The sequence below is a fragment of the Gopherus evgoodei genome, chromosome 4, assembly GCF_007399415.2.
Source record: "Gopherus evgoodei ecotype Sinaloan lineage chromosome 4, rGopEvg1_v1.p, whole genome shotgun sequence".
NCBI lineage: Eukaryota > Metazoa > Chordata > Testudines > Testudinidae > Gopherus > Gopherus evgoodei.
The window spans coordinates 146,706,668-146,722,250 of record NC_044325.1 but is presented as its reverse complement, the minus strand read 5'-3'; positions in this window follow the sequence as shown (position 1 = coordinate 146,722,250).

Genomic DNA, 15,583 nt, shown 5'->3' with positions numbered 1-15,583 from the left:
TTAGCAAGCTGGGAAAGTAAGAGACAGTATTCTTTAAAAATGTAAAGCTTATCACAGGGTAGATATCCCTCCATCCTCCAAACCATCAATGCCTGACAGTGGGAACACTACTTTTCTAGGACTAGCTAGCCTCATAATCCACTCTTGCTAGTGGTATTTCAGAAGTGTTTGGCAAACTCCCTAAGACACTTATTAGATTCCTACTTTAAAAGGTGGACTGACCAGATATCAGGGACGTAACACTGATTACAGCCAGGATTTTTGCCTCACATTATAGTCTGCAGGTTTGTGCCCCATGCTAGGGAGAAGCCAAGTAATCCAGCAACATCAAACTTTCCCCTCAATTTAAAACTTAACAGGCACCAAACATCCAAATCCTTTTGCAACTAACAGCCCAGTAGAGATCCAGGGCTGCTGTTAATGATTCCTTCCTCTGAGCCTTAATTATGTCCAATGTTTGATCAATAGCTGCAAACAGAAACAGCACAGAATAGGAACTGCACGTTTATTAACCAATTTGCCTGCTGGTTAAGATAGATGATACTTAGCAGCCACTCTCTGCCCAGTACCTTTTTTGTTTTTTGTAATTGTTCTGAGACATGAAATCAATATGCTTTATAACATATGAACATCATGTCCTTCAACAACTCCCTCCATCCTTCCCAGGAGAAACCTTGTCACCACTCCATGCCAATTTCTTCTTAGCACCTTTTAAGAGAATACTTGCCTGTATTTTTATCACTTCAGTTATGGTCTTGCCAAGAGGCCCCAACCATGACTCGAGTCCCATTACTGTATATTAGAGACAGTCTCGGGCCCAACAAGTTTACACTCTAGGTTGGCAGGACAAAGAATAGGAGATACACAGACATGAAATCATAGGATATCAGGATTGGAAGGAATCTCAGGAGGTTATCTAGTCCAACTCCCTGGTCAAAGCAGGACCTAATCTCCAACTAAATCATCCCAGCCAAGGCTGGGTCAAGCCGGGCCTTAAAAATATTTAAGGAAGGGAGGTGGTGGAATCTCCTAGGTAACCCATTCCACGGCTTCACTACCCTCCTAGTGAAAAAGTTTTTCCTAATATCCAACCTAGACCTCCCCAACTGCAATTTGAGACCATTGCTCCTTGTACTGTCATCTCCCACCACTGAGAACAGTCTAGATCTGTCCTCTATGGAACCCCCTTTCAGGTAGTTGAAAGCAGCTATCAAATCCCCCTCATTCTTCTCTTCTGTAGACTAAACCCCAGTTCCCTCAGCCTCTCCTCATAAATCATGTGCTCTGAAATGATTTGCCAGGTCACATGGCAGCACCAGTAATAGAACTTTAGTCTTCTGAGTGCCAACCCAGTGTCTTATCTTCTGCACCGTACTGCCTTTCAGTATTAGCATCCTAATCATACCTGGCTGCCATCATAATAAACGTACATTCAGAGTTTGAATAATTTAGTGAAATCATCACACCCTGGAACAGATTGGCAGCTCAAAGTGTTCCCCTCTGCTATGCTGGATTTTCAGCAACGTAACTCCATTGGTGACAGTAACACTGCTCTGGATTCACACTGGTATGACTGAAAGCAGGTGTGAGCCCTTTGCCCGCAAATAGGCTTGATGTGTAACAGTGACAACGTATGTTCTGGCTAGTGCAACCCATTACAAACCAGACACCAAGCAAAAGGTCTCAGGAAGAAATAGAATTCATAGATCTAGAGTTTAAGGCCAGAAGGTACCATTAGAACATCTAGTCTTACCTCTTGTATAGCACGGGCCATTAAATTTCAGCCAGTTAGACCAGCTTGGAACCAAATAACTTGTTTAACTAAAGCATCTTCCCCAGAAAGGCACTCAGTCTTGATCTGAAGGCAACAAGAGGTTGAGAGTCTCATACTTGCCCTGGTAGTTTGTTCCAATCACTACTCACCCTCACTGTGAAACTTTGTGCCTTATTTCAGTTTTGAATTTGTCTGGCTTCAACTTCCAGCCAGTTGTTCTTATGCCTGTTTTGGATAGATGAAGGAGCCCTTTAGTACCTGGTATTTTCTTCCTGAGAAGGTACTTATACAGTGTAATCACATCACCTCTCCTTCATCATCAGCTAAACAGACTGAGCTCTTTCAATATATTACTAAGGTAGTTTCTCCAGTTCTTCTATCAGTTCTAGGGCCCTTTTCTGCACACCCTCCAGTTTTTCAGCATATATTTTTTAAAAAGACACACACCAGAACTGGGCACAGTATCCAGTATCAATCTCAACAATTCCATACAAGTAAAAAAAAAAAGTCAGTTTCTCAATCCATTTAATGCATACCTTAAAAATTAGCACTGTACAATAGCAATAATCAGAATGCCATAAGGTTCTAAGTTTAATGCCTTATAAAAAGTCTAAGTATATTACATCTACAGTTACCTTTAGTGAACAAACTTGTAATCTCAAAGAATGAAATCAGGTTTGACATGGTTTCATGGAAAATAACTCCTGTTGATGGTATTAATTATATTCCTATTCTTTATCAATTGAATCCAATACCAGCTTCTCCATTATTTTCCCCAGAACTGAGATCAGACTAACCAGCCTAGAGTTACCTGGGTCATTGCACTTGCCCTTTTTGAATATTGGCATAACATTAGCACTCTTCTAGAATTTCCTAGGTATTCCAAGATTTATTAAAAATTAACATCAGTGGCCCAGAGATCTCTTCAGCCTGCCCTTTTTGGACTCTTAGATGCAAGTTCCACAGGCCTTCTGACTGTAAAATATTTATCCCTACATCATCCTCATACAATATGATCACATCACTCTGCTTCTTTCCAAGTACAAAACAGAAATATTAATTGAATGTTTGTCTTATCTGCAATATTAACAATTTCCCATACCAATTTAGTAATAGGCCTATATCATTTTAGGATCTCTTTTGTTCCTAATAAATTTAAAATAACAACTTCCTTATTGTCCTTAGCTTTGTCAGCCATGGAGAGGGTCCTGGTGTCTTTAGCTTCCTTTATCAATTTTATATACTTCATAACTTCTAGTTCTCTACTCCCATTTATTATATATTGCTTTTTTCTAATTACTACCTATACCTCACCACTGAACCAAGGTAAGAGAATTTTAACTAAAAGCCTTTTTCCTGATTGTCTAATCATGGAGATGCTCTCCCCATCATCACAGCTGTCCTGTCCTAGACTCCAACCAAAATCTAGAGCAATGAGACCCTCTGAACCAGGCTAAGAAAATCCTGTATCAAAAGGAAAAAAAAACATACCAGTCAAATACGCTGTCCATGAAAAACTAAATGTCAATGAATGACCCTCAAGCAAAGTGATAATTGAACCACAAGAAGACTAGAGAGGGGTCTAGCTCAACTCAGAGCTGAAGCCAAGCCTAGTAGTAGGTGCATCAGAAGAATTTATCTGCATAGTACTGTTCAGACAACTATAGACAGCTCTGCCTGTCTTGTTTATAATGGAAAATCCTTAGAAGCTAAGGACAGTTCATCAGTATTCAGAATAGCTGGTTGATCATCACTGAGATGGTCAGTTCAGGGACTGGAGTCTATTCACATATGTATCTCATTCTGCAGTGAACAATTTATTCTACACTCACAAGTAGGTGCCACAAACAGGGAGCAGCAAGAGAGATTTAGGACAGAAGATTTTACTCCCTGTTTTTTAAAGAAATTTGAGATGGTCAATAGAGCAAAATTGATTTTCCCCAGCTGAAAATCTGCCCCAGAACAGTTACCAGGCTGGACTAGACAAAGGATCTATCTATTGTGGTGCCCTTTCTTTGAGGGAGGGAAATGCTGCATACTCCAAAGGAAGATGCAAGAGCCTTATAAAGTTCAAATTTGCAGTACTGTACCATGCGGGTGGGGAGGTGGTTTCCTGATACCAGCTAGTGATAAGTGTATCCATCAGGCATTCCTTGCTCTATGTGGCTGAGTATATAACACCTAGGGTCAAAGAATGAAAGCCACATGGGCTGCTGTTAACTTCTTATCCAGATACTTACTGAATCACATCAGATGCCAGAGGAGAAGACAGAGCACGCTCTCAGTGCATGTGCAGTTGCATCAGGGACTAATTCAGAGATGAGATTGTAATGAACATAAAACTAAGCTTAAATTATCCAGTGTGAGCAAGCCAGCTTGGAGTTCTGCTCATACATTATGATTTATTCATTTACGTGCATTATGCAAGAATCTGGTGTGCTCCCTGGATGAACTGGCCACATGGGATTTCCAGTGCTCTGCTGTTCATCTGCAATTTACTACTCTTCAGGACTACAATGAGTTACCCAGGCATCCTGCTCAACAATCGAAACGGCACCAATCTGCATCAAACTGGGCATTCATTGGCATAGGCAGACTAAGCTCACAGAGACAGGAAGGGAAATCCAAACTAGAGGTCCACCTATCCCAATTAGCGATTTCAAGGTATCAGAGTTTCTAATGATGTTTAGTCACTCATTGGGACCATCTCTACTAAGCAACCAGGACCTTGCTTGCTCACTTAAGGCAGGTTAGTGCGTATTAAAATAATGCTACTTTGAATTTCTCCAGCCTTATCATTTTACCCACATTAACACTTGTGTGAGGTAGGGATGTATAATTACAACCAGCTTACAGATGAGCTGCATGCAGCATGGAGAAGTGGTGGGATATGCCTGACCTAATGAATCACAGCCAGGAAGAGAACAAGGGATTTTAATTCCCAGTCCCTTGCTCTACAACTGTAGATTCTGTTCTAGTCTGTTCAGATTCTTGTATGATGAATGTCACAGTAGTATCTGGATAAAGGTGCTGTGTACATGTATGTTTAAAGTGGGTGACTAGCCTGCCGGGAAAACAATGAGCCCAGGCTCTGGATTAAAACATGTAATTGAACTAAATTTCTTACAGAGGAGGAAAGTATTTATGGGAGAGGGGGGCAAAAGGAAACTGTTCAGACTTCTCAGGCCATGTGTTGCACCTTCATCATTGCACTCGCAAAGGCCCCATTTCCAACCATTGAAACATGGAGTAGAATAGAACCTGGAATCAAAAACAGACCCAGTCACGATTTTTGGAACCTTTAAAATTAAAACAAAAATAAAATGCTTGTCTGAAAAATTGTCAGTTCTTTGATCAGCTCTAATAATAAAATGGTCACCACAGTGTCTTCAACTGAAAGCTAGGGCCCCACTCCTGCAATGGAGAAGTCGGAGGGGATCCGATTATCTGCAGAGGTTTGCCCATGGTGCATTTTAAAAATCCACAGCAGTGTCTCCCTTCCTCTCCACTCCAGGCTTCAGAGCCTGAGCATCTGCACAACTGTTTTTAGCATCGTGCAAGTAACACGTGCCCCAGTCCATAGACCCACGCTCCAAGATTTGCTGCATTGGGTTTTCAAGTGCAATGGACATGTACCCATAGGGTAAATTGCAGAATCAGGGTCTATATTTGTTCCTTCATTCAAGATGGCTAGTGTTAATGGGAGTTCCCGTCAGAGAAAATTGAGTTAGGTCAAATTCTCCTCTCATTTACAGAAGGCAATTTCCATTTACATCAATATCACATTGCAGAACTACTACTAAGACAACCGCAAAAATTTTGCTCCTTATTTTTATTGCTGTGGTTTTGATTTCAGAAAACTCTTCTTACATTGTCCTTTAAAAATCTTTGCTGGACGCCCTTCTTCAGAGCTAGGGATCTCATCTACTATTGTCATTCTCATCTTTAAAACTGGTTTGCCTTCAAGTGACATACATCAAAGTCACTTTTCATATCAATGGGCCTTCCACTTTACTCAAACAAAATTTAATCAGTTGAGTCTGGTCAAAACTTCTGAAATCTAAGCCATTTTCATTAAAAAAAAGATCTTATTCCCTTTATTTTGATCTATTGAGGCAGGTGTTACTCAATAATTCAATCACGGGCTATAGAAAGCCGTTATTTAATTAATAAAAAAGAGCCAACATACTGAATGGGAAGAAAAAGACTATGGAAAAATCCTTGATGAGAAATGACACAGAGCTAAGAGCTGCAAAATCCAGACATTCCTATTTACCTTTTTAGCAGGATTTTAAACATAGATTGGATGTGTCTGTGGAAGAGATTCAGAGTTACAACAGGAAGGAGAGAGGGAAAAAAAGTGTGCGTGTGTGTTTGGGGTGGAGGGGGGGGTTGCACATGCAAAAATCATGTCCCTATTGAAGTTAAAGTCAATGAGAGTTTTGAAATCAATAGGCCAGGATTTCAGTCCAGTTGTCTTGGAAGAGGTCTAAACTCTCCTGCTTCAGGGTATATACCCACTTCTAATTAGAAGGAGGTTAAGAAAGAAACATGCCTGGTAGGCAAATTGCCCCATCTCTGCCTTCTGCAGGGTTCCATGCAGTTTCCACTGACTCAGGTGGTAGTGGCCACTAAACAGCACCCTAGGTGGGAGGCAGCATGGCCTAGTGGAAAGACCAATAGCCTGGGAGTCACGAGAAAAAAGTTCTAACCCCAGCTCTGCTGCTAACCTGCCATGTGAACCTTGCACAAGTCAAGTCATTTTACCTCCCTGGATCTCTGATCCCCCTCCCTCCTTTGTCTTGTCTATTTATGGTGTAAACTCTTAGGGGCAGAGACTGTCTGACTGATGTTGTGCCAGGCTCAGCACAACAGGGCTCTGATCTTAGTTATAGCCTGAGACCCACAGTAATAAAACAAAAACAAAACCTTCATTCATATTATGTATTTCTCCTGATATCAATGGAGTTATAATAGGAGTGAGTTCAGCCTACTATTACCCTCTTGAATTTAACTCCTCCCTGAAACACACCTGTGACTTTGAAATGAACAAGAGCTTTTTTTCCATTGCAAATTCACTTGTTACACACACACACACACGTACACGTGTAAAGTATCCACACTTTGCAGCATGCATCGTTATGGTCTGCTGAAGAACCAGTGTTTTTTCATTTTTTTTTAAGTTGTTGACGCTTCATGGCTCATGAATTGGATAAATATATCTGACTGATTAACTGGATTTTTCTCCTGATTAGTATATTGTAATTAATTCTCTGATGAATCCTTGCCTAGGAGCTTTATTAAATCCCATTAAGACTAATGAATTGTTGTTTGTTAATGACAGTTGTTTCTAGCTTAATGAACTGTGCATTAATAAACTTGTAGGACAGACATTTTGCTCTTGGGTGTGGGGTGGGGGACAAAGATACACAGTTCTTCCCTTTGGCTCTGTTTTCTTTCAGTGTATCTAGAAGACATTCCCTTTAAATATAGATTCTGTACAGAATTAAGTTTATTTATAAACTAATGATGCTCATAGTAGTCAAGAACTAAAGCCTTCCTAGCACTGGAAGTGAAGTAGCATTTTTTAATCTATGAATTTTCCTCGCAAGTTAAAATTTTAGCACCTCTGCAGATAGTTTAATGTTTCTTCTAACACAACTGACTGTTTTTGTAAGGATGTGAGCAGAAAAATAGTGCGAGACAGTGCTCCTAGAACATATTTGACTTAGTTGAGAGAGAAATCCACAAGAAGTTATGCTTGATTTATAGAAAAGTGTGTGTGTCTTAGAGATGACAGTATTATTCTACCCAGACCTGGCTCCTTGTGCCATGGAAATTGGGAATACTCACCAGCATAGAGTAAAACATGTGCCCACCTCTTTCCCCAACAAAAGCTTGAGATACTCAAGTAATGAACACTTTAAAAAGATGACATGTGGACAGACAGATGGACAGTTTCCAGGTGTTAGTCAGTTTTAGTTTCTAATAGACAACGGGGCAGGGTTGGTGAATCGCAAAAAAAAAACAAAAAAAAACACTATAGATATAGAGAGAAAGGTGAGAGATTTTTCAACATATTTATGGATGTCAAATATTAACACATGGGCCAGATTCACTCCAGCTATTTTGTACCCCTCCCAAGATGCAATGCAGTCAGAACTCACCCAGTGACTCAGACCCACGCTTATTTTATCATCTTCAATAGAAATGCATTTCACAGCAACTCAAAAGTTATATTGCATTTTCCCCTCCAGGAAAGGACTCATTTTAAAGTTAGCAGCTAATCAAAACACCAACCAGGTGTTTTAGTGACAGTTTGCCCCCAAAGTTTCCCTACACACTTAAATTATAGTATAGGAGTAGCATTTGCTGGATTAATTCCCCATTAGCCCACTGGACAAAAGGGTTCTTCCATGACCAACCCAATGATTGCCTCAGTTATCTTAACAAGCTGAAGCCCTCCTTGGGGCAAAAATAGCTATTACACCACTCGTTAGTGGACAGCTCTGAATGGTCTAGCACAGAGTATACACTTGTCTCCAGGGCTGGAATAAAGGACTATGTAGTCTGCGTACCTGTCATTGTCCCACCCCAGCTCGTCTCCTGAACTCTTCTTTTCCCAAGTCACTATCCAGGCCTCGCAGAGGGGAGCCCATCTCTACCTTCGTTAACCGTTTCCACGGACCTGTCAAAAGACCACACCAGCTTGACTGGTGCTGACTGCCAGCTGCTGCTCACATGGGAACATAGATTGCCATAAACAATGTGCTTTTGTTTCCTCTTCATCTCTCCCCTAAAACTACGTATAAACAGAAGCAGCTCGCTGTAGTCTGTCTACAATCCACTAGGGAGCCAGGAACTTCCGAGTTCTCACCAGTGCCTTAACGAGGGCAAGGCGAGTGAGAAACTTGCCTCGGGCACAGAAGGTGAGGGGCGCAGAAAGTCTCTCCTTCAGCAGCAATTCGGTGGCAAGTCCTTCCCTCCGAGAGGGACTGAGGGACCCGCCACCGAATTGCCCCTGGTTGTCGGCAAGGGAGAGGGGCATCACAGCCGGCTCTTTGGCAGAAATTCGGCAGCAGGTCCCCCAGTCCCTCTTGGAGGGAAGAATGGCGGCAATTCGGTGGCAGGTCCTTCCCTCCGAGAGGAACCCGCCACCGAAGAGCCAAACGTGCTGCCCCTGTCTCTTGCCTCAGGCACAAAAATTCCTAGATACGGCTCTGGTTCTCAGCCAGTCCCTCCGACCAACTCACTGCGTGACCTTGAATAAGTCACTGAGCCCTTTTGTCCCACTTCCCCCATCTGTGAAGTGAGGATGATCCTTTCCCTGCCCCACTCGAGGGAGTTAGTTATTCCCTATACTGTAGAAGTGCTCCAGAGACTGAAGGCAGAAGTGGGGCCCCACTGTGCTGGATACTGTACCCACTGAAGTTGTCAAGGACCCTGCCCTGGTGAGCTCACAAATGCAAACATGTTGAAAGCACCTAAGGGCTTGTCTCCACGAAAACTTTGTTCATGGCAAGATAGGGTGTGCATTAGCCTGCTGCACACTAACTGGCCACATGGATCCCATTGCCATGGATGAACAGTTTGTTAATGTGTTTTGCTCTACTCCCCTTTCAAAGAGGGCTAGATCAAAGCATACCAGCAAACTTAATGTGCATCAGCAGGGTCCACATGACAGTCCACAGCAGGCTAGATTCATACTCCAGCTTGCCATGGACTAATGTTCATGTGGACAAGCCTCAAGTGATTTAGGCTCAATGAGACTAGGGTACTTTGGGATTATGGGTAAAATTTTCAAGTGCTAGGTCTCATTCTGGAAGCCCCAAATCTAAAGGATTTGTTGGTGGTGATGGAACACCTGTAGCCACCAGATTCCAGCTCAGTCGCTCTACCCAGCGGCAAAAGGACAGAAAAGAAAGCGATGACTCAATGTGGCTGTGAGAAGAGAAGCTGTGACTCAGGTTTTTTTCCCCCCACTATGTTACGGAGGAGGGTCATTTCCATAAATATTCTCTCTATGAGGTTGCCATAGGAATCCCACGGGAACCTAGAATCTGCTCACTGTCTCAATAGCTGCTTTATCCAGCTAGCCAAGACACTCTTACCAGGTACGCACAGCTATATCTGTGCAAATGTGCTTATCGAAGTACAGTATACACCACCTCCTATACCCATGTATTGTCACACAGAATTTGTTGGGAAGGGGGAGAGCGCATCTCAACACAATTGTGAGTGCATCTGCACTGAAAAAAAAGGGAAAAAAAAAAAAAAAAAAAAAAAACCCACCAAACCAAACTCTTGGCAGCGTGTCTCTATGCCCAGTTCAACTGACTCAGGCTCACACTATATAGTGGGAATGCCTACACGGCTATTTTCAGCCCGGTAGCACAAGCCCAAGTTAGTTGAGTGGGGCTCCGAGACCCACTATTGGGGGGGGTGCAGACACTCTGGGCTAGATTTACAGTAACTCTCAGGACCTTCGATGTGTATTTAGCACGCACCTGTTTGGATAACCTGGCCATTTGCTCTAGTGCCTAAAGGGCACATGATCCCCTTTGAAAGCCAAGTCCCAAAAGCCAATTTTGTGGGTGCTGAGACCTTAAAACCTAGCTTTGCGCTCTTATGAAAAGCTGGTCCACGATGTGATCTGGACAACACTCAATGCCCCACATACGCACCAGGCACAGCATTGCACACATGCTGCTTCAGCATATTTCTCAGTGACTGCTCACACAACGCGAGTTGGAGGGGGCATCATATTCCTACTGGACTCCTATTTCAAAGCTCTGATGTTTCCAAGACCAAAGTTGTTTCATTTCCCTTCCCTTTTCCATTTGCTGATTCAAATCTCACCACCGCACTTCCACAGAAAGTTAGCTTGACACTTCAATGCAGTTACTCCTGGTTTACATGTTGTCCAAGCTCAGCCAGTAGAAACACCACTGGGTTGCTTTATTCCCCTCCCATTATCTTCTCTACATTCCTGTCGGGAAGTAGGGGGTGGTAATTTCTTGTTCTTGGTGGATCTGCCCAGGCTCTGAATGCTGCAGAAACATTGCTTGTTCTAACCCCCGGCAAACATTTTTGAAGGACTGCTTTTTAGGTACCAGATGTACTGGGGATATGGATCAGTGGGAGATGAATAGCTAGGAGGAGCAGGTTACCAGTTTCATAGCAGGCATTTCGGAAGCGGAAGAGCTATAGATGATTAAAACTAAGAGGAACACTTGGGGGAAGGAGGGGAAATGTGAGGATTCTCTCTTGTTCCCTCAATTTTTACTTTTATTCCTCCTTTGAGATGCCTTCTGTCTGATACCCATCATTACTTCTCCTGTGCTGGCCAGAGAAGCCTGCCAGGGGAGGTTCTCCCTTCACAGCCATATTGGCCAAGGGATGGACTAGAATGTCATAATAGGGACTAAGTGTGCCACCTCTATGCAACTATTATACACCAATATTTTTTTAAAAGGAAAAACTGTTTACAGAATAGCTGGAAAGAGCATTGTCCTGTGGGTAGAACTCTCAGGAGACCAATTTTCAATTCCCAATACTCCTAACTTGCAGTATGATTGCAGGCAAATGACTTGGCCTCAGTACCATCTCTCCTCTTGGTGTTCTCAAGTTAGACTACGTTCTTTGAGAAAGGGCCTCTCTCTCTAGGTGTTATTACAGCACCTAGCACAAATGGGTGCCTTTCACCACTTGTGTTGCAACTAACAAAACAAAAACAAAACAAAACTCCTCATGGCCAACTATTTTCCCCCTTGTCTCCAATTTTTTTCTCCACGCAGAAGGTCTTTAATATGTTGGAATATTTGCCAATATTGTTTCATTGTGCTCCCATCTGTCTGTTTTTGTTAGTCATCTTTGTGTTACACTTAGGTTTTAAGCTCTCTGGGGCAGGGGACTGTCTTTTTGTTCTGCATTGTACAGGGCCTTAGCACAATGGGGTCCTGGTGTGGTCTACAGCAATACAATTAAATTGCAATCACTCAGGCATGGTCCTCAGGAAAACAAAACAAAACAAAGCTTTTTTTACTTCTGCAAAGTGCCCAAACCCTTCCTTCATATGTCTATATTATGCTGTACAGAGATATGGCTCCCATTAAAGAGTAACAACATTGTTCACCACCAGGAAGCAATTGGATTTCTGCTGTGCTTTAATTTATAAATGAATGATGGTGCCTAAGCCATCCATCAGCAAAACTATTTTGCCACATTAACAATCTTGTTTAATGGCTACTGCCTTGCTTATTGTGCCACAGCTTTGATTAAATTTCTATACAAGGGAAATGTTTAAGGAACAGAACTGTTGGGAATTTCAACCAGAGCTAAGTCATGGTCTCTTGCATCTCAGGAAGGGTTGTCATTCCAATACACAGTGGAGATATTCAAGGGGAAGCAGGAGCAAAAAAAGAAGAAAGTAATTAGAAATATTGGGCTGACGTGAAAGCTTAGAACCTAAAGGAAGAATTGCAATTCTGGGAGAGGCTGAAGATCCACTCTAATCAGGTCTGTCCTCCCCTTGATATTGGTGTGTTTCAGAGAAGGACAAAAGCCTCTAGAATATACCTCAATGTCCAATATGCATCTTGGGGGGGGGCACAGGAGAAGAGAATAAAGAGTAGCACAAAGCATTCTCTGACCTTGGCCAAGCATTGGTTACTGGGATTTGTTATTATGGAAGGTGAACCTTTTCAAAAAGGCAGCAGTTTTTAATCCAGAAAAAGTGGATGTTTACTTCTAACCTACAGAGAGAACTGGGTATTTATTTCACAGCCTGCATGATACAAACTAGTGTAATCTACTTGAAGATAGATTCAGGCTATTGCTTTTTATTTCAGTTCACACCACATTGGAATTTAATACCCACTGAGATAAAAGTTGGCAGAGCGCACGCGGAGGGGGAAGGGAAAGGGGTTTGTACATGTGCTATCTTTGGAAACAAAAGCTTTGATCATTCTTCTGATAGCTCTAACTGGTGTTTTCAGAAGCTTTAAGCAATTAAGGGCCATTTGGATATTTTCAAAGAGATAAAATAATCTACAGCAAACTGAAGCATGTTCATAACCCGAGCCAATTTAAATGTAAAATAAAGCTGGCAAGTTCTGTTATGAAAACTGTTCCATATGCCCTAGTACTTACAGCGTCTCCCTGTATCAATATCCGCTTCAGGGAATTTAAGCAGGCATATACTAGTGGAATTTATATGAGCAAGTCCAAAACTGCACAGCATAATAGAATCATCACCACTTCTAAGCAATCACATCATACATCTCATCTGCAAGTTATTAGCCATTGAATTCTGTGTCTTTTTATATAGCCTTTGTTTTCCCAGTGCTTTTTAAAATTGTTCCTTCAATGCAGGTAGCAGCAATGCCCTGCTCAGACATACAGGGTAAAACAAGGGACGAAGCTACAGATTGGCAGTGGCTGTATCCACCCAGTAATCCGGACATTCTCTCTAGTCAGCATGATCAGACCTTTTCTAATGTCAAGGGCTCTCAGTGCAATGTTTAGCTGGGGGTGTCTGCCCTCTGTGTGTGTGTGTGTGTGTATATACATGTGAGCGATTTCTGATATCCATCTTACCAACCACCCAAAAGAGAACCCAACTAGCACCCCTAAAAAAGCCAACAAAATAAGACAAAAGGCACATGCTTTGTAGGGTACTCTCCATAATAGATGGATACACTTAACTTTGACACATTACAGATGGATGCATTAAGATTTAATTCATTCATCTATAATGTACTTAAATGTGATAGCCTGCTAGTCAGTAGCTTCAAGTCACGTACAGTTATCACCTCTCCTTATCTTCTGCATCCTCACTGGGGCAGCAGTCTTATGACTAAAGGATCAAGACACTTGAGTAACAGGATAATGCTGCTCTGCTTTGACTTCTAGGTCCTGCTAGTGAGCACAGTTTCTGGTTCATACCACACCTCCCAAAAGTCTAATGCATACAGCTAGGACAGCAGCTCCCACCATCCCAGAAGCATTTGTAGGTGTCCCTTCTACAGGGGTGAGAAAGTTGGCTTCCAGCACAAATGTTTTCAGGCTGTTTAGGAAGAGTTCAACCACCACCGCCATTGTGGTGGGTTTTTACTGGGGGGCGGGAGGAGGGAAAAATCAAGAATCCCCTACCAATTATAAAGAGAAACACATACAAGACTGCCTCCCTCTGCCAAAGCCTAGCTTTGAAAGCCTAGCTCACTCCACTCATGATCATGTCAAAGAAGCCCACCTCCCCACATGCCACTGCCCAGATGAGCTAGAGCACCCTTAGTAGAGATCCTGACCCAGCCACAAATAGGTCCCCCCCTCCTCTCACATTCCCCATAGCACATCCCTCTTCTAGGGTGTGGTTGGTCAGGTAAGGGAAGCAGGGATAATTAACACATTACCCAAAGCTGGTGCAGCCTGGATACTCTGCTAAGGATCTGCTTGGCAAGGTAGAGGGAATAGATTAACCTCTTCACAGCCAAATTCTGAATTAAAAAAAAGTATTTACACTTAGCCAGAAGGCCCACAGGTTTCCTAAGGCAAAATGCTAGCCCAACAGGGAATTGGATGGCTCAGGTGATTCCTGATAGGAAAACTGTTATTTGTACATGGAGAGTCAGTGGTGTGCTTGGTGCTGTACAGAATGTAGATTTGTTCTGCCTCTCTACAAAGGAATCCACTGCAATTTGTATGTGAGACAAAAGTCTATAATGCATGTCAAACCATTCACATTTTGTGTACCTTAATCTCCCTCTCCACTCTTCCCTAGTTCAGTGCTGGCATTCTCTCAATACCCCAAGCCATAACTTTCAGTCCGGCCTGCTTACAATACAGAACAGAGACATTTCAACCAGTGGAGAAGTCCTACAGATTAGAGCACAGTCATTTAGTTCTTGACAACACTGTTTAATGTTTACCTCAGACTCAGGTTAATTAAACCACACAGCTGAGGTACAGCTTGACTCTGAACAAAAGTTTTGCCAACGTTAACATTGCTCCATTTAAAAGCAAAGCAAATTGATGACTTTTCACCAGTAACACTACCACCATTGCTGTTTCTGTGGAAGCTGCAGGGATTTGTGATGCAGTCTTAGCACTCATACCTGTGATCTTGGCAATTTGTACCCTGCTAAGTGGAATCAAGGAAGTCCAGCACTTGGATGGGAAGATTTGGAGGAAAATGCAGAAGGCCTGAATCTCTGTCACCTTGTGCAGTCACTTATACCAGTGTAAACAGCAGCCAGTTTGATTTGCTTGCACTTTGCACCCACTTTGAAGTTGGGACTGTTCTTCTCTTGTTCTGAACTTGATAGCCCATTAGAAACACACCAAGCCAAACTGTGATGCGTTTGCCAAGACTAGCTAGGATAGGGTTTTTAAAAAATATATATTGTATAGCATTTAATAGGATTTAATTTAATTTAATGCATTTTCCCTTTAGTAATGTACTAAGGTTTTTTTTTTAATTTCTCTTTTCGTAAGAATCTAAGAGGATTTGCCTTGCAATCTGTAAGTATTATTTTAATTAACAGGTTTTCTGTCTGAGTTAGAAGTTATGGTTAAATTAGTTGATTTTTTCCTATTTTAATGTTTTTAAAACTAATTTTTCAAGGATCTTGTCAGTCACTGTATCAATGAGAGCCTGATTCAACGACCTTTGAAATCAACAGAAACTCCCAGCGGATATTGGGTCAAGAATTAAATGACTCTTTACTGGCCTATGTTGTATTTTGATAGTAGGGTAATATTTTAAGTACACCTCTACCCCTGATATAACGCTGTCCTTGGGAGCCAAAA